We start from the raw sequence: 23,726 nt of genomic DNA, 5'->3' as shown, positions 1-23,726 counted from the left end.
GTATCACGGTCTTCACCGTACGCGCAAATTGTCGTAAACTTGAAAAGGGCGCAGTGTAACGTTGTCAGCTAATTGTTATGTTATCAGCTAATTGTTATGTCTTGCTGTAGCGGGCGTTTTCAAATGACGGACTGCTGTTGTGGCTCTCTTGGCGCTGCCCTTTCCCCATGAAAGTAAGAGCGCTGTGTTGCGCCGCGTAGCAGTATACATTTTTATGAGGCCACTTTCTGCATGGCTGCCGAGTGCATAAATGCATGGTTAATGGCGATGGAGTTAAGGAAAATAAGTCAGTGTGTCAAAGCGAGAACACCCCCTTAGCTAGAACACTTTGCGTTTGAAGTAAACTGAAAGCCAAAATCTTGGGCAACACTACAGGAAATTCTTTTGAAATACAGCATGTAGCAGGAGTATCTGAAATAGTGGCGCACCGTTGGAAAATTAGACATTTTTGTTAATAAGCACACAGTACTTCGATCTTGCAGCTGAAACGAAAACAAGTATAGTATGTGTCTGGTTTGTTTCTTGAGTGAATTAAAGAATGTCTTGATTTTGGTTTGGTTTAGTTTGGTTTAGGGGGTTAAACGTCCCAAAGCGACTCAGGTTGTGAGAGACGCTGTAGTGGAGGGATGCGGATAACATCGACCATCTGGGGTGCTGTATCATGCCTTGACATCGCATGTAGGCGGGCCGCTTTCATTTCGATGGACTCGAAATGCGACTGCTGTAGCCGGGATCGAGCCCGCCTCTTTCGGGTCAGCTGCCGAGTGCCATAACCACTGAGGCAGAGTGGTTGCTGAGAAAGAAAGTCATGGTAACCTAGATTCATGAGTGTGAGAATGAATGAAGCGTTTGTTGACTTAGCACTGGCTTCCAACAAAGGATGACGCACTTGAACAACGTCTTTAGAAGAGAGCAAGAATGGTTGCATCAAGCCTCATCCTGCACCTTGAAAAGTTCATGCGCAAAGACATTTCTACATGAAGCTCCCTTTGCCTAATTCATTTCTTTCTCAACCTTTCAAAAAGTTTCCAGGTTCGAACTTTGAACCACTTAGCTCGATGACACGAAGAAAGTTGCAACCGCTTCTGGAGGCATCTGTGCCAGAGGATTTCGTCATCGATCGCGATCAGTTGTGTCTTCAACCGCCAGAGTAATCCTTCGTCTGGGACGAGCATCGCATGCAAACTGGAGGCACAGTTTTTCCCGAATCAATCTTTCGGGGTGCTAACGTGGACGCGGCAGCGCTGCTTGTTTCATCCAGCCGAGTCTGTACACCCGCGATCTTAATCGAAGGCAGCGCGAAGTGTGGTCGAGAAGTCGGAGTGCACGCCAGCGCCAGGTTAGTTGCCTCCTCGAGCCACCGACAAGACGCTTTTCTTCGTTTTCCACGCTGCTTCGCGTCTCCGTTTCTGGTTTCCGCTGGCACAGCTCCAGGTGCTGCACACGTTTGCTCGGCGAGGTTGCAGTAGTAGCGCTGCTCTGTAGCGGCCGCTATTACATCGGCCAAAGAACTTTGCCACACCCCTTGGCAAAGCTAAAAAAAATTGCCGCCTGGCCGTGCAGCCAACCGATGCTACTCTGCCGCCTCGGCCGTTGCCCGGCTATCTCAGTCGGTCGAGCATGATACTCTTAATCTCAGGGTCATGGCTTCAAGCCCCACGTTGCGCGTAATGTATTTTTATGCTCCTTTTTTTAAGCGAAAAGCTTCACCGCGCCAGCTTAAAATTTAGAGCCCTCAGCGGGGCCGCAAAGTTGACCTTGAATGTAGCTAGCGGTCACGGAGGCCGCAAATTTAAACTTCTATGTAGCTAGAGGTCACGGTGGCCTCAAGTGTCGACTTGAATGTCTGTAGAGGTCAAACCATGAGCATAACTGGTGGTAGTGAGGTTCGACACATGACGTCAGCTTAAGCTGGGACACCAGCGGCTGTTACACCATCTATCTCGACTTTGACCTTGATCTTTGAATTTTGCCCTTTGACTTTTAACCTTTGGCAATTGACCTTGACCTCCGGTCCAGCGGTAAAGCGTCTGCCGGCATCGCCTGCACAAGTCATGAAAGTGGGTTCTGCATAAAACGCCGGTGCACTTGTATACGTTCAGCGGAACGCTACGTGTGATCGATGCGACGCCTGCCGCGGAGATCGGCACCCGAACCGCGCCCGTAAAGGAAGGAAAATGAAATGAATTATTAATTGGTTTTTGGGGAAAGGAAATGGCGCAGTATCTGTCTCATATATCATTGGACGCCTGAACCGCGCCGTAAGGGAAGGGATAAACGAGGGAGTGAAAGAAGAAAAGAACAAAGAGGTGCCGTAGTGGAGGGCTCCGGAATAATTTGGACCACCCGGGGATCTTCAACGTGCACTGACATCGCACAGCGCACGGGCGCCTTATCGTTTTTCCTCCGTAAAAACGCAGCCGCCGCGGTCGGGATCGAACCTGGGAACTCCTGATCAGTAGCCGAGCGCTCTAACCACTGAGCCACCGCGGCGGGTCAAAAATAATGTGAAAATTGGTTTTAAGGAGAGGATATTACGCCTGTCTCATATTTCTCGGTGGGCACCCCAACCGCGCCCGTAAAGAGAAGGAAAATGAAATAAAGTTGGATTTTAGGAAAGGAAATCACGCCTCTCTCACATATCTCGGTGGACACCCGAAACGCGTCTATGGAAACAGCCAGTCGCACGAACACAAACGCAGCCAGGGAGATGCAGCTTTTTGCTTTGGACCAGGATTAACTAGAGCTAAGCCATCAGCAACTTTTCTCAAAACCGACAGAGGTTCTAGACCACCCGGCCCTGGTTTCGGACTCCCATCGGCGAAATCCACGATGGCGGCCGGAAATGCTATGCACTAAAAAACACCCCACCCATTCAAAGCGAGCAATAATGGTTACAGTAGACTTGGCAGATATTTTACATTTTGATGTAAATATAGTCACATCATCTGCCTCCATTGTTGGTTGAAAGAAGTAATCTAGTGCAAACAGCGGAGTGGAAAGCATCTTTAGCCTTAAAGAGAAGCATCTCCTATATGTCCGCATAATGTCCACGTAAATCCGCGCAAAAAACTCGTTTGCTATATATGTCCCTTGATCCGAACGTCAAGCCTGTTTAGGATGAATGCATTGGCTCCATGCGCAGTGTGCTGTCAGATTGACTCCCCCTATGAACTTACTCCGCATAATACGATATATATGTATAGGTCAAGCAGCATTGCGTGTCCGCAAACCGTGTCGACAGCCGTTGTGTCGTTCTGAGAACAGTTACGATCTTACGAATGATTGTAATCGATAGCGGGTGATGTGCGACAAAATTTGTTGTCGATGCGATGAGCCAGAGAACCGAAAAATGGTCGAATTAGCGTGGACGTCGATAAAGTTAGAAGACAGGAAACTACCGTGCATGGAAGGAAAAGTGGAAAAATAGTCAAACGAGTGAAAACAAAATTTGAAATGGATTGAAATGCGTTGGATTAGTGATAATTATTTAAACAAAAATGTTTGAATGACATGCAGTAATTAATAAATTAGAAGCAAAAGCCGTCGGTCAGTTTAGTAGTCTGGACAGGAAACAGCAAAATAAGCAGGATAATAATATAAGACATGTTTAACCATTTTATCTTCCATCGAACCTCTTAGGGCGGTAAGTGGGCACTATACTACAATGGTAAAGAAAATGCAACGCAGCGCACGTCCTTGGAGATGTTCTGGTTTTGATGTTACTAAAACTAATCCCGAAAATTTTTCTCCGTGGTCGCTGACCCTTTAAGCATATTTAATTACCCTTTTGTGATTTAATCATCCTTGTGTCACCGTTTTATTCCGGAAGTGTTGCTTGTTGGGCGAGTTGGTGATCCATGAAAATAGAGCAGCGCGTAACAATACAGGACACAAAGGAGAGACACCGACCGGTCAAATGCTTTCTTGAGGGTTTCTAGTTTTCATTGTTCTTGCATTATTTGTTATATGTGAGCGCAATATCTGTGCTATGTTCGGCGACGTCCGCGCGCCATCTCATGTGTTTTATATCATTCCCCCCTGGGCCTTTAAGGCTGTATATAATGCTTATGACAGTGATCATAGCGTACATCTTCCGGCAATTTGATCATATTTTACTGCAATTTGGAACACTTATTTGCGTCAGGAGTTCTTCAAAATGGCGTATCTGAACAAACTATTACAATTACAGGAGTCCACTGAACAAGGAACACAATGGGACGAAGAAACCCGAGAAAAGCAGCCAATCAGAACAATGGTGACATAAGCAATTTCTTAGTGCGAAACGCAGGAAGGTGAGTTGCGGAGCAGGCCGCTTGGGGCTATTGTCTCGTCCCGCCGCATCCCGAAGGAAGGGCTGCTGCGGGCGCTCTTATGGAAAAGAAGCAGGTGTCGCCTCCGTCCCCGTCGATAGCTCAGTTGGTAGAGCGGTGGACTGTAGAGGTCTCGTGCTGCGTGAATCCATAGGTCGCTGGTCCGAATCCGGCTCGACGGAGTGCTCTTTTTCGTATTTTTCAGCCCAAGGAAGAACAACCCGTAGTTGTGAAATGATCTCCGGCAGGTTAACGTCGTCACATCAACATTTTGAAGTGCAGGCAACCAGGGGCCATTGTGTAGTCAAAGAGAAAATAGTTACGCTTTTACGCCACCTCCCGAAGGAAGGGCTGCTCTGGGCGCACTTAAGGAAAATAGACGCGGCCGCCGCAGCCAGGTTCGAACCCGGGATCTCTGGCCAAGTTCTTCCGGTGTACTACAGGTATATACAACGCCCTTAAAGCAACGGCGTGCGCACGGAACTAGTAAATCATCGGGAAGTAGAAGAGGATGGCGACAGTTGGATGCACCACGGCGGCCGGTGATGGAGCTATCCCAGACCAATGAGCGTCGTCCTTGATAACTGCTTGCTGGATATGGTGTAACAACGGAAACAGTAAGTGTAAAGGGAAATCGCTAGCGTAATTTCTCAAATCAAATCGAGTTTATTCCCAACATTCGTACAATGTTAAAAGCTCCTATTGCAGAAAGTGGTCAACCGACCTTGACTAGGCCGGGGAACAATTTTTGCAGCCGCGACGTCACTTCATGGTGTAAGAAAATATTCTTAAACCGTGCGTCCCATACGCATTACAATGAGTTATGCAGTACAATAGTACTACAAGAATTAAACAGTGATTCAAATGTACAATGCAAACAATACCATACATGCAGTCCGTTCATTAACATAACATAATTGCGGGCGTGCACATTACCAGACAATTCCAGTGCTGCACAAGCACAGCCAGATTAGCAATTTCGATTGCGTGTTGCCGAAGAGCCTTCCACACAGCTCTAGCCCAGGGGAAGAGGAAACGGCCTCTTTTGCAGCGGTGTATGATAGCGTTGCGTTCAGAAACTTCGCGTGGGCACCTTCCCCAAATTGTGATGCTTGCGTAACGCGTCACGCGTAACGCGTTAAGTGGACATCACCATAGAGTACGTCAAAGTGCGATGTCAATACATGTTAAATACGATCTGGACAGAGTCAAAGCCTGAAATGAGAGGGGGCTTCACTTACCCCAAGCCCCTCATCAATGCCCTCCACCTGACAAAAATGTTGAACAGCCCACTCTCCAACAAATCATGGCCCAAATCCAGGCTCAGATGCAAGCTATGCAACAACAAATGCAACAAAAAGCCCTCCAAATGCAGCAGCAAATCTCCGCTGTGCACGAATAATTCAACTCTAAAATCCAATTCGTAACGCAGGGAGTCAAGAAACGCGCAAGTCTAACTGACAACCCCCGGACCAAAGCCCACAGAAGACACACAAGCGTGGCTGACGTCAGCGATTCTGAATATGTAGCTAGCAGTCAAGATGACCCCCTCCCGTAAACAAGCACAAAATCACTTAGAAATCTGGCAATGGAATTGTCGAACCTTCAAAAATAATTACAGTTCCTTGCTTACGTTCATTCAAAAGACTCCTATACCACTAGATATAATCAGTCTCCAGTAAACCCGCGTGGCTCCTTACCTTCGTGGATATTATACAATGGCACATACGGACTCGCCGAGAGTAGCTACTCTTGTGCCAAATCAGTTACGACAGTCGCACATCAACTCCCCTTCATAGATATTAACCATGTTCTAGTGGAAGTTATGCCGAAAAAGAGAGAAAACAGAGCATCTTTGTCCTAAATCTCTACAGCCCTCCAAGCCGCGAGAAGGAAGACTTTCTGCCTATACTAACAGAATGCGTCAGAATAGCCTAGGACAACCCCTTGATGGTTCCGGGAGACATGAATGCAAGACACAGCTGCTGGGGCTACATAAGCGACTCTCAAAAAGGTGAAAATCTACTTGAAGCCGTGTAAATGCTAGGTTTAGGGCTCGTCACTGATACTACCTCTCCCACTAGAACAGGGAACAGTATTAGCCGAGATGCCTGCCCAGACCTCACCTTCATTAGGAACATTAATCGCGCAACCTGGACTAATTTAGAGGAATTCTTTGGAAGCGACCTCAAGATCATAAGTCTCTCTATACCAACTGCCAGAATCAGAGGAGCTCTGGGAAATGTACAGATCACGGAATGTAAAAAAATCAGAGAATGCCCGCCGCCAGAAGGAGGCATTAAATGTATTCAAGAGTGGACTCAACTAATCAAAGATGCCCGCGCATGCAACACTGAAACCATCCAACGGACCGTAGAAGCACCGGATATAGATCGCCACCTATTGCATCAATGGGAGGCTCGAAAATAACTCACTAAACGCTGGAAAAGGCAGCGTCTCAAAAGAAAACTACATCTACGAATTGCTGAGATTACACAGCAAGAGCAAGCATATGCTATACAACTATCTAGACAAAACTGGTCTGAAATTTGCGCTTCCCTGAAAGGCACCCTAAGCACAGCACAGACATGAACCATCTTAAGATGGATGATCGACCCGTATAAGGCCAAATCAGTCACCAGCCGAACTCTTCAAACAGTTGCCCATAAGTTTCAAGGCACAGACGACGACCTCATAGCAGCCATGCATCGCAAGTACATAGAAGAACACACCCCTCCATGTATCCTGACCTACGAAGGGCAAGAAACTCCAAGCTTAGACGCCCCTTTAACGGTGTCTGAAGTTTATGCTGCAGCAAGAACGGCTCAGCGGAACACAGCACAGGGCGTAGACGAGGTTAATAACGCTATAATTCGGAACCTCAGCAACGACCATCTGAAGAACCTAACAAACTACATTAAAGGGAATTATGGGAGAAAGGCCAGGTACCAGCTGAGTGGCGCCTAGCGGACATCACTATGATTCCCAAAGCCGGGAAACCCCCGGCAGTAGAGTCCCTCCGCCCAATCTCCCTAACCTCCTGCCTGGGCAGAATGTATGAAAGAATCATACACACCAGACTCCAGAACTATATAGAAGATAACAATTTTTACCCCTCCACAATGGTGGGATTCTGAAAAGGCCTCTGTACCGGATGCCTTCCTAAGGATTAGCGAAGAAGTGATTAATACAATACCCACCAACGGAGAAAACCTTCTTTTAGCCCTGGATTTAAAAGGAGCCTTTGACAACATCTCCAATCAGCCTATCCTAGAGAAGCTTAGTGGTCTAAACTGTGGATAGAAGGTCTTTAGCTACATCAAGGCTTTCCTTTCCAACAGAACCGCCACCAAAGGCATTGGTGAAGTCCGTTCTGAACCCTTCTCCATGCCTAATAAGGGTAACTCTCAAGGGGCTGTAATATACCCCCTCCTGTTCAATATTGCCACGCTAAAACTAGCAAGAAAGCTTCAAAAGCTGCCCGACATAGGCTACACGGTCTATGCCGATGATATAACTCTATGGAATACACACGGCTCTTTAGCCCCAAAAGAAGAAGCCCTGTGCCTAAAAAGAAGCCCTACAAGAAGCCATACACAGGGTTGAAGAATTTGCCCCGGAAAGTGGTCTGGAATGTGCCCCGGAGAAGTCTGAGGTCATTACACTTCTCAGACTACCTTACATATCCCCAGGAGAAGTTGAGCTTTTCCTTGAAGGACGCAAGATTAACGAAGTGGACAAGATCCGGATACTGGGGCTCTGGCTTAAAAGTAACCTCAGATCCGACCATACGATCAGAACCATCAAAACAACCGTTAATCAAATCTCAAGAATGATTCGCCGTATTACTGGGCACCGCAAGGGTATGAGAGAAGAGGACACCCACAACGACACAGAGGGGACACAGCGCTTGGATTGGTGTGAGAGCCTGGATTTATCATCATGAACGTATACCAACTAGCCCAGTTTTCTGCCCTGTTGCAAGAGTACACCCTTAGACTCGTCCAGACCCTAGTTATGAGCAGGATAACATACGGCCTCCCTTACCAAAAAACTGGGCACTGTGGACAACAGAGCTATCGATACAATCATAAGAGGGGCTTACAAAACTGCCCTCAATCTTCCGATAGCCACTTCTACAGAACGACTCCTAGAGCTTGGTATGCACAACACTTTTACCGAGCTCCAAGAAGCCCTCTTTGAAAGTCGAAAAGAACGGCGTATAACAACAAATGCGGGAAGGACGATCCTGTCTAAATTAGGGAAATGGCCGGGGCTGGAGACAAGAAGCAGTAAAACCTCCCTTCCAATCCACACCATTAGTCCAATCCGTTAGTCCAATCCCACGTCACATGCATCATGCTCATCAGCAAGGCAGGCGACAAGCGAGAGCAAAGGCACTTCAGAAACAACTATAAAAAGACTGTAAAGCCGTCTACATAGACATTGGGGCCTACCCCACGCCGGCAAAGTTCTCAGTCGCTGCAATTGACCCCCAACTAAAACCGGCCATCCAAGCGTCTATCTGTGCAAAAAACCCCTCCTCTGCAGAGGCTCTGGCAATCGCTATCATCATCACACACAAAGACCAAAAAGGAGAGTCCTCCCACATCATAACAGACTCCCAAAACGCCTGCCGAGACTTTCTTAATGCCAGGCTTCCCTCAGGAGCAACAGAGCTACTTGTCAAAATAAGCGAAACACACAAACTAACATGGACACCTGGTAACGAAGGACTAGCTGGCAATGTGGAAGCCAACGATCTAGCCCGAGATTTACCCAACCGGGCGGATCCTCATCCCTGCCCCACGCCCATGCCTAGCACGTATAGTGGCAGATTAAAACATATTAGGCTGGTGCGCAGAAAATATTCACCCCCTCACAAAAAACTCGTCTCCACCGAAGCCATAGACTGGAGGAAAATTCAGACCGACACTCCCTAACCTGTTCATCCTACACAAGATTAGCCCCACTCTATATCAGAATACATGACCTTGGTGTGGAGCTTGCCCTACACTCTACCACATATCGTGGGAATGCACAGCGAAACCAAGACACTTAACTGTGTCCAACCCGACATGTGAGCAATGGGAGGTGGCCCTGACCAGCGAGGCTCCGGATCAGCAACTAAAGTTGGTTCAGCAAGTCCGTCAGTCAGCGAAAGCCAGTGGCGCCTTGGACTAGGGGTGCCACCCAAGTTGCTCGAGCAGCCTTCTCGAATTACAATAAAGTTTTATCTCTCTCCCTCTCTATCGATCGCATTAGTGCAAAGAAAAAAGTTGGGCTGAGGCTTAGCTAAACTGTTAAGCCGGGATATCTCGAAGCGAGAAGCTTCGTGGCGATGCTCGTGGTTTAGGGCAGACGACGGAGGCAGCGCGCGGCGGCGACGACGGCTGCGGCAGCAGCGACCACCTGCGCTCCGCGTGACGTCACTCGGTTTCACGGTCAGACGACGGAGTCAGCGCGCGGTGGCTACGACGGCTGCGGCAGCAGCGACCACCTGCGCTCCGCGTGACGTCACTCGGTTTCACGGTCAGACGACGGAGTCAGCGCGCGGTGGCTACGACGGCTGCGGCAGCAGCGACCACCTGCGCTCCGCGTGACGTCACTCGGTTTCACGGTCAGACGACGGAGTCAGCGCGCGGTGGCTACGACGGCTGCGGCAGCAGCGACCACCTGCGCTCCGCGTGACGTCACTCGGTTTCACGGTCAGACGACGGAGTCAGCGCGCGGTGGCTACGACGGCTGCGGCTGCAGCGACCAGCTGCTCTCCGCGTGACGCCACTCGGTTTCACGGTCAGACGACGGACTCAGCGCGCGGTTGCTACGACGGCTGCGGCAGCAGCGACCACCTGCTCTCCGCGTGACGTCACTCGGTTTCACGGTCAGACGACGGAGTCAGCGCGCGGTGGCTACGACGGCTGCGGCAGCAGCGACCACCTGCTCTCCGCGTGACGCCACTTGGTTTCGTGCATGTGTACCTGTGGCAAATCTGTAGTGTGGCTCACACGAGCCTAGTGAAGCGTTTCGCTTAAAAACTAATCCCTGCCGCGACGGCAACATTAAAACGGAGACAAAATACAAAATACAAGCGAAGTTGAAGAAACCCGGGCGGTGGAAATTAATCGGGAACCACGAATGCGGCGGCTCTATCTCATTTTACCCTCTCCTTTATCAATCCTTTCATTGACTGGTTAAAGTGTCCAGCGAGAATGAGGCACCAGTTGCGGCGCGTTTCCGTTTCTCTAAAACATTCACATTTGCAGCAAAATAAAACGAGACAAGAAAACCCTCAGTGCAGAAAGCAAATGAAGCGAATAGCGGCGCAGGCCCCTCGATGCCATTGTCCCGTCAAAAGTAAAACGATTCGCTTCCGCGATGGCATTTCCTGCAAGGGCTGCACACAACGCACTTCCCGAAAAGAAGCCGGTTTCTTCTTCGTCCCCGTCGATAGCTCAGTTTTTAGAGCGGTGGACTGTAGGAGGCTTCGCACTATGGGCATCCTTAGGTCGCTGGTTCGAATCCGGCTCGACGGAGAAGTTTTTTTTTCCTGGCTCCCTGAGTAACCTTGCGCAGTGAACAAGCGCTGTGATTACCTTCAGCAGTTATTACGGTCGTCCTGTTACCATTTTTACTATATTGGTTTACATTTGCGTTATGGCGCGAAATTAAGCTTGAGAAACGAAATTGTGGAGCTGTCATAGTCATAAACGGCGAATATTGAATATTGAAACCCCAAGCGAACGTTGCCTTTTAGATCTATCAGCCGGAAGCTGGTTATGCATGCGTACTTCGTTCCCCGTGCGGCAACTATGCAGTACCGAGGTAGCCTCAAGCTAAAGCTTTCCGCAAATAATACTCTCGAAACACGTGCCATGGTAGCTCCCGGAGAAAACGGTACATGGTAAGGCTAATCTCAAACGCTCTGTAAACGTAGAAATCACGAAGAGCGAATCCGGTCTTCACCATACGCACAAATTATCGTAAACTAAAAAGGGCGCAGTGTTACGTTGTCAGCCAATTGTTATACCTTAAGCAAAGGGCGTTGTCAAATGAGGATTTCTGTTGCTGCTCTCGTGGCGCTGCCCTTTCCCCATGAAGGTATAAGAGCTTGGTGTTGCGCCGCGTAGCAGCACTCTCACAGCTTTACATTTTTATGAAGCGACTTTCTGCATGGCTGCCGGGAACACGAATGCATGGTTAAAGGCGAGGGGGTGATAAGAAGGGAGTCATTTTGCTAAAGCAAAAGCACCACCTGAGCTTAAGCTCTCAGCGCTCGAAGTAAACTAAGAGAAAATCATGGGCAACACTACGAGAAATTTAATTAACTACAAGCGCCTGTCATGTCCTCGCCTCGTCCTCTGTAGTTACCGCGCTATACTTTTGTTGTAACGATGAACCAACGCTCCCAAACATATTCCCTCCCGGTGTACAACGTCTAACAGCAGTATTTGAACGAGGGACGCGCCGCGTTACGGTAAAATCTGCCGATGTCGGTATTGTCACCGCGAGTCGTATCATTTTCGTTAGCTGGCACGCAGTACTTCGGTCTTCGAGCAGAAACGAAAAATAATGTGCCGCTGGTTGCTTCCTTGGGTGAATCTTTGTAACTTATATTCTTTAAGAGTGCGAATGAATGAATGAATGAATGAATGAATGAATGAATGAATGAATGAATGAATGAATGAATGAATGAATGAATGAATGAATGAAGCATTTGTAATTTGTTCACTTACGACGGGCATTAAACAAAGGACGACATATTTGAACAGCGCTCTTTAGAACGCAGCAGGAATCGTTATACCGAGCCTCATCCTAAGCCTTGAGAACTGCAGATGTTTTTTCATCCGGGCTCTCACCCTGAGTAATATTCCATGAATAATTTCTTCCTATAACCATCCGAAAAGATTAGCAGGTGGAGGTTTCAATCACTTAGCTCGCCGATACGCTGAAGGTTATATCCTTGATGCCAGAGAAAATTTTATGCAAACTGGCGCACTGCATGTTCTCCCCGAGCTCACCTTCCGTGGTGCTAACGTGGACGCGACTGCGGTCGATGCGCCCGCAATCTCAATCTAAATCAGCGCAAAGTGTGGACTAGATGTCGGACTGCATGCGAGTGCCAGGTTGGTTGCATCATCGAGCCACCGAGAAGACTTGCTATTTTCCCTCGTTCTCTGCTTTAGAGTTTCAGCTGACGCAGCTCCAGGTGCTGCACACATTTGCTCGGCGGGGTTGCAGCAGTACTGGTGCTTTGTGGCGGCAGCTAAGACATTGGCCAATGAACTCTGCCACACCTTGGCAAGACTCCAAAAGGGTTGCTGCCTGACCGGCCAGTTAGCATGTGCGTTAATACATGCTTCCTTGTAGCTACGCCTATCGCGCGGCTAGATTCTACTTCCGGCTACCGTTCGGTGCGGACGCAGAATCATGAGCTCCGGCGGAGCGGCGATAGCGGCCCTTGCTGGCCGCGGAAACAGGACCACCGATAGCGACGACACCGATTATCAGCTGATACTGCCCCAACTGCCAAAAGGAAGCATCGTTGTGAACACCGCGTTTTTGCACGGCGGCGTGCGAGCGAGGCTTTACAGGGTCGAACGTTAGATAGATGCTCTCGTGCCTACTGGTTTGCTGCCGGACGTGGTGGCCCTGGGAGCCTACCAGGTCAATCACTTCTGGGCAGTCACCCTTAACGGCGCGGAGGCTACAAAGCGGCTGCTGGCCTTTAAGGAACTGAAGGTGAAGAAGCGTCGCTGCGTCATCATCGACCCACAGGATCAGCAGATGAGGTTTAGGATTAACTGGCTGCTGCATGGCGTAGCCGACGAGGACGCGCGTACCGCATTAGCGGCATCTGGGACCGTCATAGACGTTAGCAGAGAGCGGTGGCGTGTGCAAGGTGTGAGCCACAAGGGCTCCACGACGAGGGCGGTCGTTCTGAATCTAAAGAGGAGCATGACAGCTGAAGATGTCCCGCATCAAATACGGGTCGGAGGAGAACTGGCCTTAGTCGTCGCACCCGGTCGTCCGATGCAGTGCTTGCGCTGTCGCGGCACTGGCCACGTCCGGAGAGAGTGCAAGGTGCCGCGCTGCTCGAGCTGCAGGCGTTCAAACACGAGGACTCCCAGTGCGTCCGTACAGGCGCGGACAGGACTAAACGGAGCGCGCCGCACAAGAAGATGGATGGATGGATACGGCTGAACCCTTTACATCGGGCGGTGGCTCAAGCCACCTAGCCATGTCTTGTGAAATTTTACTCCTGTCTTGCTTTTAGCCACCAATCAGATAACCTTCGCTTGGTTACTTCTAACCTCTTAAAATCCACTTTCCCTTCACTATCCCTAAACCCCAATGCCTTGGGTAAGTCAGCCCCGCTGCCTTCCACTGTAGGGTGAAGCCCTTTACAGAAAAGTATCAAGTGTTCAGCCGTTTCCTCCTCCTCTCCGCACGCAATGCACAAAGTGTCTATCTCCTGGTACCTGACTCTATACTTCTTAGTCCGCAAAACTCCAGTCCTGGCCTCAAACAACAAAGAACTTCCCCTACAATTATCATAGATATTTTCTTTGACAATTTCCTGTTTAAAGGTCCGGTATGTTTCTAGTGCCGATTTCGTCAGCATCCCTGTTTTCCACAAAGCTCTCTCTGTTCCTTTAACCTTTTTCTTAACCGATAATTGCTGATTTGCCCCCTTACTGCTGTCCAGATATTTGCTTGTCAATTTTCTAGTTCGCTTTCTCCATTTCGTGTCAACATTCTTTATATACAGGTATCTGAAAACTTTCCTAGCCCACCGCTTTTCCTCCATCCTTCTCAATCGTTCCTCAAATGCTATCTTACTGCTAGCCTCTCTGCTCTCGAAAGACGCCCATCCCATATCACCCTGTACCCCCTGATTTGGTGTATTGCCATGTGCTCCCAAAGCTAACCTCCCTACTCCCCGTTGCCTAATTTCCAGCCTTGCTTGAACATCTGGCCTCATACACAGGACCGCATTCCCGAAGGTCAGGCTAGGGACCATCACCCCTTTCCAGATCCCTCTTACCACCTCATACCTATTGTAATTCCACAGTGCCCTATTTTTCATGACAGCTGCATTCCTACTAGCTTTATTCATTACATATTTTTCATGCTCTGTCAGATACTCAACACTGTTATTTATCCACACCCCAAGATACTTGTACTCATTCACTACCTTTAGCACGAACTCCTGTATTCTATGCTCGCCGCCCTCTTCATTAAATGTCATGACTGCAGATTTTTCCTTACTATACTTGAAGCCTAATCTATCTCCCTCTGTACTGCATATGTCTAACAACTTCTGCAGGTCTTCCTTGTTGTCAGCCATTATCACTAAATCGTCCGCATATATTAGTCCCGGTAATGTCTGTTTAATCAATTCCCCTTGCTTGAAAAAAGATAGGTTGAAACCTAGTCCGCTCCCCTCTAGCTTGGCCTCCAAACCTTGCAGGTACAACATGAACAACAAAGGGGACAGAGGACGTCCTTGTCTAAGCCCCCGCTGTATCTCTACAGGCCCTGATACATTTTTTTCCCATTTTATGAGCACTCTGTTACCTCTATATATATCTTTTAAAAGATTAATTACTCCATTTTCCACATCCAATGTGCCTAATATGTCCCACAAATGCTCCTGAGTAACGTTGTCATAGGCTCCCCTAATATCCAGAAATGCTAGCAATAAGGGCCTATGTTCCTTTTCCGCAATTTCTATACACTGTGTCAATGAAAATAGATTGTCCTCCAACCTCCTTTGTTTCCGGAACCCATTCTGTAGTTCCCCTAGCACCCCCTCGTTCTCCACCCAAGCCTGCAGTCTATCCTTTATAATTTGCATCACCACCCTGTAAACCACAGACGTCACTGTTATGGGGCGATAGTTACTTACGTGTGCTTTGTCCCCCTTTCCCTTATATATCATGTTCATTCTACTTAATCGCCATTCATCGGGGACTTTCTCATCCACTATTATTTTGTTCACTACCTGTATTAATGTTTGCTTGGATTTTGGTCCTAACTTCTTTATCAACATAATCGGGATACCATCTGGTCCTGTTGATGTGCCACTAGGAACCTTCTTCTCTGCCCTTTCCCACTCTCCTTGCTCAAGTGAAGCTATTGCTGTAACCGGTCTACCCTCCTTCGATAAATTATGTACCACGTGCTTTGCTGAAAATTTGCTGAAAGAGCTGCCTGTCAGCGCCGCCTAGGCGAACCAGACGAAACCTCAAAATAGCCACGCGCATGTGCAGGCCCCCTACCGGCACGAACCTCTCATTGCTCTGCTTGCCTCGTATTCGGCCGCCGTCCATGTCGTGCTGATGATGATCATGATCGGATGGTCTCCCCATGTGTAGGTAGCGAGAATTTCGGAATACACAGACCGGTGTATTGACAAGGCAGACTGCGCGGGGACGGCTCTACCATTAAGCCGCTTCATGTGAGACAGCTGGAGGCGCGTTTACGCCGCAAATAACCCACGTGTTTTGAACTTTTGCTGCGGCTGGGACTCATCTGTGTCTCACTAGCAACCAAACGCGCTTGGAACACTCGGTGTACTGCCTCAGTTTTGTGTTAATTTCCTACAGTTATCACTGGTGCTTCGCCTTGGCCCTGCGAGCCGCCGACACTACACCAGTGCATGCACCCTGCCTGTCTCCAGCGAAGCACACTGTCTCTGAACCTGCTCTTATCGCCACCGAGTCAGCGCGTTGCGTATCGCGGTGTCATGCGCGGAGCAGAGCTCAGGTAATCGCGTTGCGAGCACTTTCGGAATTTATAATGACTACAAGCAGCCGCTCTCTCACCCACATGAATGCTGCGGCAGCGGTGCGTCACTGTTGCGTGCCGCGTTGCGAAATTCGGCGTTAAGTGCCAGTGCACGCCCACTGATCAGAAAATGAGCCACGACAGGCACCGGCCAGCGGTCCGAACTCTTCTGTGCGAGGTATATTACTTCACATATACCGGCTACTTATAGACATCGGACTGTTTTACAGTATAGACGTGCCAATCCAGCAGCAGCGTCCAGAACCACTGGAAGCAGTCACTATCCTTGCGACGCTGGATCGCGCTCCAAAAAGCGCCAAGAGCGGGGATTTCGTCTTATTTTAAGCTGACCTCCTAGGCCAGGTTCTAATGCAGGAGCAATGTGCTGCCGAACAGACACACAGGGCGCATGCATTGCCGCTGAATCGGTGCCTCGTAGGAACAAAGCGAAAATGAACGGTAACTATGACTAAAGAATCCGAAACTGTGGCGGGCGACCTTGTGTTTTGACTACATTAGTCGATAGCGAGACTGAAATGAATTTCAGAGGCAACTAAAGTTTCGAAGGACGTGGGATATTAGTGATGTAAACGCGCCTACAGCTTTCACAGGTGAAACGGCATCAAGGCAGCTTTCCGTGCGTGACGAAATGCCCGCTCGCTACAAAGGGCGCAACCATCCGACCATGATCATCATCAACGCGACACTGACGCCGGCCGAATGCGATGCAAGGAGAGCAATGAGAGGGTTGCGCCACTAAGGGTCCTGCACATGCGCGTGACGATTTTGAGCTTTCGTCTGGTTCGGCTAGGCGGCGCGCTCCGTTTACTTCTGTCCGCGACTGTACGTATGCCTCGGCAATGGGATCGGGTGCAAGGGATGAGGCCTTGCACTTAATGGACGCGACCGAGGCAGAGGACGCGGCGGAGGGAACTGGTGAGCCGGTGCCTACTGCGGTGGCAGAGCTATCGTCCCTCGTTGGTGCACCGCAGGACACAAGTGCGGATCGTCCGAGTCAGCCGTTGCCTGGTCCACCACCGGTGCAGCGGGACCTCGACAAAATCGGAGCGAGTAGTCAAGCACTACCGTCTCTATCGTCTAAGGGCCAGGAACCGCCAGCCAATGACGCCTCCGTCACAACGGGTACCGATACGGCAACGAAACGCCCCCACGAAGACTCCGGAGACCGCGACGAGAAGGCGCTCGCAAGCAGCGTCTGCGACCCGCCAGTGAAAGCGGTGCAAGGACTGCGGGCTACCTTCAAGCCGCGACCAAACGTCAACGCGGACAGAAAGCCTGCCGACAAGCCAGCTCCGTCGAAAAGCGAGAGCAGCCAATCGGACGGCCCCGGAGGCGTCTAGCGATATGCTAGATGCTAAAGGTAAGCACCATGCACCGGGCCTCTTTCCTACTGCAAACATAAATGGCTCCTGAACCGCCCCTACGTGTAGCTACGTTGAACGTCAGAGGGTTAGCACACAAGCGAAAACAAAGTCAGTTGTATCGGCTAGTAACAGAAAATTACATTGACATTCTAGCTGTTCAGGAGACAAAAGTCGAGGAAGAGGGTGAGACTGGGAGCATGGTGCTGTGTTTCACAACAAGGTACTACGCCGTCGTTAGCCACGCTGTTGGGTTGTCAGCAGGATGTGTATTCTATGCGAAAAAGTTGCCCGGTCTTACTGTTCAAAGCACCATGTCATGCCCGTCTAGGAGAATATTAGTGTGTGACTTCCTTTTGTGTAAAGCGAAATATCGGGTGATTTGTGTGTACGCGCCTAATGCAGGGGAGGAAAGATATAATTTTTGCCTATGTTAAGCAGTACTTGATGCCTGAAGAACGCCTCATTATTTTGGGGGACCAATATGTCCCCTGTGATTCAGAAATAATTTACTCCGTCCCCGTGTCATGCGGGAAGAGGTATATCGGTCAAACGGGAAGGTGCATCAATATCCGTCTCCAAGAACATCAAAACAACGTAAAAAGCATAGCCATTTCTGGGCACCTGGCTAAGCACTGTAAGAACCCCAAATCACAGAAAACAACTCTGAAGGAATCTGCACCCCTGACTTTAATCGCTGCACCACTATCGGCCGAGTACGCGATAGGTTGACGAGAGAAATCATCGAAGCCCTCCAAATTCATCATGCTGGTGAACAATGCGTGAGCACTGCATCCCTCTCCTTGTCGGAAAAAGGGCTGAATTTTTTGGGTGGCTTGATGAACACTTAGTTTCTTTTGTGCCACTAAAGCTAAATGATTCAATGATCCCTTGCTGGTAGTGCCTTTATCTTGTTTTATCCTCCGCAGCATCTTATAAGATTTTAACGCGTTTAATCCCCCCCCCCCTTTTTTTTGGCCACGTTTATAAAGCTTTTACGTCTTTATTTTTTTATGTATTCACTTGTATTTTCTCATCTTTCATGGTTTTAATACATTCTCTCCCCTTTTGGGTAATTTTTCTTTGTTTTTGTTGCTGTCACCTGACCACCTTTTTGCGGCTCTTTACACCGTCTCTTTATCGCTTACTTCGTTCGTTCCTGTTTTTGAAATTTTGTGACGCGACCACACTGATTGCCGGTTATCGCTGCAGCAGCCCTGTTAACCCCCCTCTCATGTCTTCTATTAAGCATCTTTCCTTCAAAATAAAAATTCAGCTGTGAGTCAGCGCTCGTGTGTGTCGTTTCTTCGTGGTGTCCGCGTTTCTTCGCGCTGTTATAGATCTAAGTACAATGCATTACCAACTAGCCCGGAACCTTGCTCTTCCAAACTGAGCATGTCCGTTCGAAAACAACTAAATGGGGTGGCAGGGATTTTTTCATTTTTGCTCGCGCAACAGTGTGTAACCTTTTCCTTGTCGCGAAAGTATGGTACGTGCTGCAGGCGATGTTCACGACAATAATGTGTGTTCAGAAGCTGCACAGAGTGTTAGCTGTGTATGTGTGGGGTCAACCTGGGAGCGCACGAGCCGGACAAACTTGTTTCTCTCGATGTAGAACGGTGGGCTGGGTCTTGTACATTTGTTTTTAAGGCATTTTGTCTCGAGATTCATTTTCCTGCGTGACCAAAAGGATCCCTTTTTTTAGGACAGTGATGCAAGTGTGGCTGCAAAACTTTTTACCTGAATTTAGGGTTTGTGCGAAAGGGTTTCATCGTCGAGGTGTGCAGGGGTATTTGCGTGAAGTGGTTGGAGCTTTTCAAATACTGAAAGTGCGTTTCTCGATGCAGTACCTTAGTGGCGTAAAACGTAGGCGGCTCTATACGGACCTTTCAGATTTGATGTTACCAGTGCCCATTTATCGCATACTGAATGGTGATGGTCAGGGTGGTGGTGTTCTTAAAAGGGTGAAGAAGATGGCCGTGCGGCCATCGGTGAAAACATTTTTTTTCCACTTATATAGTGGCGCATTGCCCGTGAAGCAATGGTTGGAAGAGAAGGTGATATATGTCCCATGGTGCACAAACTGTATAATATGCCGCAAACCAGAAATTGTAAACCATATATTCTTGGACTCTTGGGATGCGGTCCTTCTTTGGGACATCCCGCAAAGGACGCTAAAGAAAGATCTTCCAATAACGCCGTATGGCATCCGTTTTTTGACAGTTGACAACGAAGACGGTGCACGGTATGATATGTTCATGCTGTTAGTACTGCATGGTGTATGGACAACACGAATGGGTGTCCATCATGCAGATGAAAATGTGCGACCTGCTAGAGAGTACTTTGTTGAGAGTATTGCTTACCTGAGAGATATGTATAAGGAAAAAGCCGACAAACCAGAATGGTACACTCTGTTGAATGAACTTGTTGCCCTGAAACGGTTTTAACCTACGAGTGCTGTCTTTGTTCTGATAGCACCTTGTAATGTGTTGTATTTGTTTTTCCTGCCTGGTCGACAAAAAAGAAAAAAGCACAAGTGGCGCACTGCTGTCGCGGCTGTCTTGATGGTAGTAGCTGCAAAACACTGCCTACGGGTGTCAGGTTTTTCAACTCGTTCGTCTAACAATCAGAGTAGTAAAGGAAACCAACATCTTAATATTTCACTTCGTCAAACTTTCTGAATTATCATAGTTCTTGCACTTATCATTTCACATTGTGATAAGGCTTTTTTGTTTTAAAGCAACAAAAAACGGCTATGTGCAATGTTCTTAGACAAAAATTTTGAATATTTAAAAAAATGCAAGTACATATATAGCAATATTAAAGGTAATCGCCTGTTCTTCCGATGTGTCGCAAGATGTTTCATTTAAATTTTTTCCTTCGTTCGTATGGGGCGGCTAAGACTTCCATAGAAAACCAATGGGGAACGGTTTCCACCATGGCAAAAGCGTTATTAGGACAAAAATGCAAGCCTGTCAATGAGAGATTTCCGTATATATTGATTGTTATAGCGAACTATTAAAATATATGAAAAACTTGCGTTCATAAACATTTTCGCGTTTAAAAATGCTTTTCTCCAGAATTGTTGCGTGCGGTTTGCTTGTCACGTAGCAACGGTGTGTGGATGTGTACCGAGCTTCATGGCAGACTTCAGTGCTACCCGGCAGTGCGCATGTAACGGCGCATAGGTTTCAACTTTTGTATCAACAGATATTTTGCACAGAGAGGCAGAGAGTTCACAGAAAGCGGTTGCATCTGTTCAGTCAAGCTCGCCGCTTCGGACTTGACGCTTTCGGCGATCAACGTAAAGCGTGAGGACAAAATCATTTGCTGACGTTTAGCGAATGCAGCAAGGTGCAGTAATAACCGTGATACCAGCAGAAACTGTTCAACTAGTGCCCGCAGGTGGTCTTGCTTATGAGCGAACGTGTTCCTGAAAAATGAGGGTCATGTTAGAAAGGGAGTGGTGCGTTCGGTAAGGCGTCTTGCACAGGCATGTCTGGGCCCCAAGTGGACGCGCTCGCAGTAGCAGGAATGGGATGATGCTCTCTTGTCTTTGTGACGGCTTCGTCCCAGTGAAGCAACGTAATATGCCCCGGAGCTTTCTTTTCGTCTTTCCATTAGAGTCACCCCATTTCCCGATGGATTGCTGTCTGTGCCTGGCGCAAATACAGTGGAAACGGTAACGTGAGCCCACTGCACCTGTTTAGCACAATCCAATGAGCGGCTATCTTGATATCTGTGTGTGCCCGATGGAAAGACCTCTGATAGGCATAGACAAGTAACAAGTAGTACGCCCTCTGGCGTTGCAGAACGAAAAAAATGCCGAACCGCTCATAGTTGTGCGGGGAATATAAGGGAGGACATTCTGGCATGCTAGATGCACTAGTGCAAATAGCGAAAGAGTAAATACGCACACGTAGTTTCCATACGTTCACTTGAACAGTGGCTTTAGTAAAATACGACAAACTTAAACAACGCACTTACAGCGCTAGAGGAGTTGTTATATCGAGCCTCCTTATTTTCCTGTTAAACGCGCGAAGAGCCGTGCTCGAAAGCGATAAGTGGGGTTAAAGAAGAAACCTGCGTATCTTCCTTGGAGATATATGCTGAAGATAGCCTCCAAAACTCGATAACAAAGAAAAAATCGGAGACTTTTCGCCCTACCGAAATATTACCTGTACTACATCTTGTACCCCACTCATCCTCGTTTTTGCCTGAACCCACACGACCACAGCTGTCCATTCTGCAAAACGACCGCTCTCCATCCCTCAGGCCCCTTACAGGTCAAGCTCACCCGGACAAAGTCGTTTTGGGAAGTATGTGAATACAATTTGGACGAAGAACGTGGCGTTGAGACAGCGCCAGCCTTATCCTCGCCTTTTCTGTCATCATCATCATCATCATCATCATCATCATCATCATCAACCTGACTATGCCCACTGCAGGGCAAAGACCTTTCCCATGTCTCTCCAAATAACCCTGTCCTTTGCCTTCTCTGTGTACTGTCTAAGACCTACGTTCTTCGTTCAAAGTACGTGTGAACAACTGGACCCTGAGCATATTTTGTTAAAGCATGTGAATGCAGGCAGAACAAGTTACTTTTCAAGCTGCTACTGTTACCACTGAGCTGACAGTGACAGAAAAGTTTGTCAATATTGTGCTTATGCCTTCCATCCCATGGAAATTTGTCATTCGTTTTATATATACTGTAGCGATATCTACATTACGGTAGCATTTCGAGCCTTGAGCGTGGCGGCGCCGCCACGCTGTCACGTGCTTGGTCACGTGGTGCGGAGCAGCTGCCGGCAGCGCGGCGCCGTGACCAAGTTCCACTCGGCCAACTGTAGCTATCGCGTCACTCCAGGTGTAATCAGAGCTAAACCACCGCCAATTTTATTAGTTCATTAAAGCAATCCTTTAATTGATCCATCAACTGCATTACAACAGAAGGGCACAGCTCTCCTGGCATGCACCATGCATGGTGAGAACGTGGACACGACCATACTGCTTACGTCCGGCAAAGCATACGTGCTACGCTCATCATTTTAATTCAACTGAAGCGCTCAGCGTCTACGAAAAAAAGAAACGCACGCGAGAACGCGGTTAGTCACCTCTCCGGGCTCTTGTCAGTACTTCTTGCGTCTGCTTGCTCCTCTGCTGATCAGTATCTCCGCTTCGCGGAGCAGTTGGAACGGCTCCAAGTGCTGCTTGCGCGTGCCCTAAGCAGCAAATGCTCAGGTACCACTCTCCAGGAGCCGGTATAACGCTCACTAAGCGACACACCCTATCATCATAAACGGGGGCCGCAAAAATCTCCGGCTGGGCGTTGAGCGAGACACTGTACGAATACTTACCAATCTTCATCCGCGACCATGGCCCGGCTAGCTCAGTGCACCAGCTTGTCTCGCGTTTTTTTTTCTTTTTCAAATCTTCAGATCACCCTTTTTTAGTAGCCGTGCGTATTAGGCATCTCAGTGCTCATTTGTCTTTCCTATTCGCACTGACGGGACACACTCGTGAGGGGCCTTTATTGGGATTCCTTAAGGAAGTGGCTGACACCTTCAATTTAGTCACTGTGCGCTTTTCTTTAGACTACCTGTCTACCTCTCCAGAAGGCAGGTGACTCAGACACCTACAGAGTATTTGTTCCCTGTACCATTGTATCGGCAACCTTTTTTGGAGTTCCTTGACACCACTGTTTTAAAACGTATTAGGCGAATGTGCATTTCTTCTGCCGCGGAAACATTCTTTTTTAAGCTGCACATGTCAACGCTGCCTGTGAAGGCATGGCTTCATCCTAAGGAGATGCTTGCGCCATGGAGGGTGAATTGTCGGCTGTGCAATACACCAGAGACAATTGACCGTTGTTATGTTCTGTGCATTGATGCTATCTTCTCCTGGGACATTTTACAACGAACAATTAAGAAGGACATTGACATCACACACTACAGTATTCGTTTTTTGCCCGCGGAGAAAAACAGTGCTGGGCCATATGATCTATTTATGTTGCTGGGACTATTTAGTCTCTGGAAGAGCCGCATAATGGACCGCTACGCCGAATCACCACGGTCGTCGAAATCTTTCTTTCGTGAACAATGCGCTTCGTTGCGGGGAGTATATGCTGCCCCGCAAGAGCTGCCTAGTTGGCTCCCCTATCTGGATGCATATGTGTGCCTCCCAGACTTTTGATGTTTTGGAAGGAGGGTTCATGCAGGGGTAAGGTGGCCTGGTGTTT

General features: G+C 48.5%; 2 non-coding genes across 2 annotated transcripts; both read left to right on the top strand.

Annotated features, from left to right (window-relative positions):
- Window positions 1-4,404: 4,404 nt before the first annotated feature.
- TRNAY-GUA (transfer RNA tyrosine (anticodon GUA)) lies at window positions 4,405-4,495 on the top strand. Its single transcript is given in 2 exon segments — window positions 4,405-4,441; window positions 4,460-4,495. It is a non-coding gene; the product is annotated as a tRNA-Tyr (tRNA).
- Window positions 4,496-10,757: 6,262 nt separating this feature from the next.
- Window positions 10,758-10,849, top strand: TRNAY-GUA (transfer RNA tyrosine (anticodon GUA)). The gene is given in 2 exon segments: window positions 10,758-10,794; window positions 10,814-10,849. It is a non-coding gene; the product is annotated as a tRNA-Tyr (tRNA).
- The last annotated feature ends 12,877 nt before the right edge of the window (window positions 10,850-23,726 follow it).

This window comes from Amblyomma americanum, chromosome 2 (genome assembly GCF_052857255.1).
Source record: "Amblyomma americanum isolate KBUSLIRL-KWMA chromosome 2, ASM5285725v1, whole genome shotgun sequence".
In the NCBI taxonomy this organism is placed as follows: Eukaryota; Metazoa; Arthropoda; class Arachnida; order Ixodida; family Ixodidae; genus Amblyomma; species Amblyomma americanum.
The sequence above is the reverse complement of the archived record's forward strand: the minus strand, read 5'-3'. Positions and strand labels throughout refer to the sequence as shown.